The sequence below is a fragment of the Miscanthus floridulus genome, chromosome 12 (genome assembly GCF_019320115.1).
Source record: "Miscanthus floridulus cultivar M001 chromosome 12, ASM1932011v1, whole genome shotgun sequence".
Lineage (NCBI taxonomy): Eukaryota > Viridiplantae > Streptophyta > Magnoliopsida > Poales > Poaceae > Miscanthus > Miscanthus floridulus.
The window spans coordinates 53,922,982-53,926,302 of NC_089591.1; positions in this window are offsets into that span (position 1 = coordinate 53,922,982).

Here is a 3,321-nt window from a genome sequence, read left to right on the forward strand (position 1 = left end):
GCTACCTATCTCATGATCACTTGATAAACTAGGTTAGCACTTAGAGTTTATCAATTCATCAAAACCAAACTAGAGCTTTCACCTGTCCTGCTGATATGACAGACGATGCCAGGGATAACACGTTTGTTGATCCTGATAGGGCCGTACTCTAGCTTCGTTCAGCAAGTGGTCACGTCCCGTCCCGCCCTGGCAAGCGGCGCGACGCACCAGGGTGTTGAGCCGCGACCCTATGAGGAGCAAACGACGTAGAGGCTCCACGGTCGTTACTGTAGATGACATGAGTTTCCTTCTTGGACCGTAGTGGTTGTCGTATGTTTCCGTCAGGATTCGTGTCCAAGGGCAAATGTCGGCGACCATAACACTGTAGGATAAATGTCGGCGGCCGCAACACTGTTTGGGCTCTAACATGCCTGAAAGGGCTTAAAGCGCCCGTCTGGTCATATCCTGATGGTACTTTCCTACAGACGTGCAGGGTATGGTCCTCGGTATTGCGGTTGACTTGAGTGTCCCGCCTTACCTGCGCCCGTAATTATGACGAGGCAGAGTCTGCCCCTAGACGTCGAGCGAGGCAGAGTCCGCCCCCGGACGTCGGGCGAGGCGGAGTCCGCCCTCAGACGTCGGGCGAGGCGAGGCGGAGCCTGCCCTCAGACGTCGGGCGAGGCGGAGCCTGCCCCTAGACGTCGGGTGAGGCGGAGTCCAGCCCTCGGGGTCGGGCGAGGCAGAGCCAACCCTCGGACGCCGGGCGAGGCGGAGTCTGCCCCCAGACGTCGGGCGAGGCGGAGTCCAGCCCTCAGGGGTCGGGCAAGGCAGAGCCAACCTTCGATCGTTGGACATGAAGTGTAGTTGCGTTCTTGTCTGTTCGGAACCATCAATATTTGATGGTTATTAGCTCCACCTCTTTGGGTACCCCAGTACTAGGTCCCCGACAACCGGCGTCGGAGGGGCCAAACCCTAGGCCGGCGTTCGCGCCGCTGCGACCCGCTGGCTTGCGTCGCGAGGAGGAAGGAGCGTGGGGGAGGTGGTGGAGGAGGAGGGGAGGAGGAGGAGGGAGGCCGCCGCCGCACGGAGGGCCGGGCACCGCCAAGACCGGCCCGCGCCGTCGTCGGCCGCGTCATGACTCGGGAGCGAGGGAGGGAGCGTACAGGAGACTAGAGAGGGGATAAGAAGTTTCCTGAAGAAGAATCAGGAGCTGGAGTATATATTTGTTCCACCGGATTCGCATGAGAAGCCGCAGAAGCTAGCAAAATGAACCCAGAGCGACGAGGAGACGGCAGAAGCAGATTCCAACAGAAGCGGCTACAAGCAATCTGGGCCACATGATGGAGGATCGGACGGCTGGAAACAATTCGGGGTGACGTGGATGCTGTTCCTAGCGGCCAAAGCAAACTAGCTTAATGATAGTAGATGGGGGCTAATGCTCTGTCTCTACCAGCAGTTTCACATCACACATCAGCGATGAGCAACACCAGTAAACTTTATAAACACGATTAGTAGACCAAAGACAACGTCCATAAACGCCCTGTTCACTAGGCTTATAAGCCATACTTTTTCAGTCAACGAACAATATTTTTCTCTCACAACAAATCAATCATCAGTACTGATCAGGCAAACCAACAGGTAATAAAGTGTGTTGTTTCATTCGCTCGTGAGATTCGCGCTGACTAGTTAGTTGCAGTGTGATGTGGACGCTGCCTTGGAGAAGGAGTAGACGGCGAGATCTTCGATTTCGGGTTCGGTGGCACCGGTTTGTCCAAAGAAGGGAAAAGGCGCGGTAACTGCAGGCGCAAAAGGCGCTTTTCCACGCTGGGCGCACGGCGGAAGCGCACGCACGCCCGGTCGCCCGCCTTGAGTCCTCTCGCAAGTCAAAGGTGCTTGTCTGTCCCGGCCGCGGATGCCTTGGCGGCGAAGCCCCCTGCTCTCGGCAGAAGAACGGGTGAAAAAGAGTGGCCGCCTCTGTAAGCGCTGACGCACGCGCGCGCTGCGTGTCCGTCGCGGCACGGCGGGAGGCTGAGCAGAGCAGCGCGCGCAGCGGCTTGGCCGGCACGGAACGAACCCTTCGGCCGCAGGGGCCAGGGAGGTTCCGTAGCCGCTTGGCCGGCACGAAAGGTAGGCTTCGGTCGTAGGAGTACGACGTTGGGTGGTTCACTGGTTCAGCGAGTGGGTGCACGGTGCACCGCCGCCGAGACGGTGACGGGGGCATCCCACGGCCAACAGGTGCACGCATCCCTGGTGCTTCCACTCCCAGCTTCCCCCATTGACGGCCCGTTTCAATTCAGCCCACGCTGCTTCTAATAAGGCTTATAATTTTGTGAAGTGTGCGTCCCTGGCGTCCCTCGTGGTTGGGTCAACCAACAGTTTCGGTCATCGCAATTTTCTTTACGGTACTTACATCAGTCTGTAAATATTGTTATTAGATCAAATTAATTGATTAGTCTAGTTCTAAACGATGATTACAATATTATACAATTAAATGAGAGATCGCATCTTATTGCCATGCCACACGTTGCTTCAAGTGCTGAGTGTTGCTTCCAAACAAACATGATCATGGCGGTTATTCGGCAGGCAAACGTGATACGACCCACTCAAAAAATAGCCCAACTCGACTAATTCAAAGCGTAGGCTTGGGCCAAGATTTTCTTGAGACTATTCAATTGACTTGGCTCTATAATTTTGACCTGAATGAAACCCTAAAAATACTAAATCAATAGTCGAGTCAGGCTTAGGTCGAGGTAGTTCTGGCGCATGCCAATTTTTTTGGTTTTTATCAACAATTTTACTTCTAAGTTAGTGATTGTTGTCTGACCTTACATACAGAGCGGGACAAAAGCTCGTTAAGCTGTCTGTTTCAAAATCACTCTGATTAAACTCACTTTAAAAAAATAAACTTTGTTTTTATTTTAAGTGAATTTCGACTTCGGCTCGGTTCTTAAGCTCAGTTTGAAGTTGAGTCTCAGACAATTTAGGAGAGTATGATAAATAAGATTATGTCAAATCTAAAAAAAAAAGCTAAAAAAATATAGTCGGCTCGTTATCCACCTATACTACATAGGGTATCTCAACGTCAATAGAGAGAAAGTCACTGGATGGATGCAAATGTTGGAACAAAACTTCCTATCGGCACTACCTGATGCATAGGGAAAAGAAGATGTGTGTGGCCACCCGTGTCGAGTGAATCCATGCTAGAGCATTTTGTGGTAGACTAGCAACTTGTGACATGATGCTTTAGAGACTGAGGCTTACACTGACTGCCCACCAAAGAACATTAACTATGTGGGGCTACTTGTCAAGACGTCGGACGCTATTATGACAAGATGTGCGGCT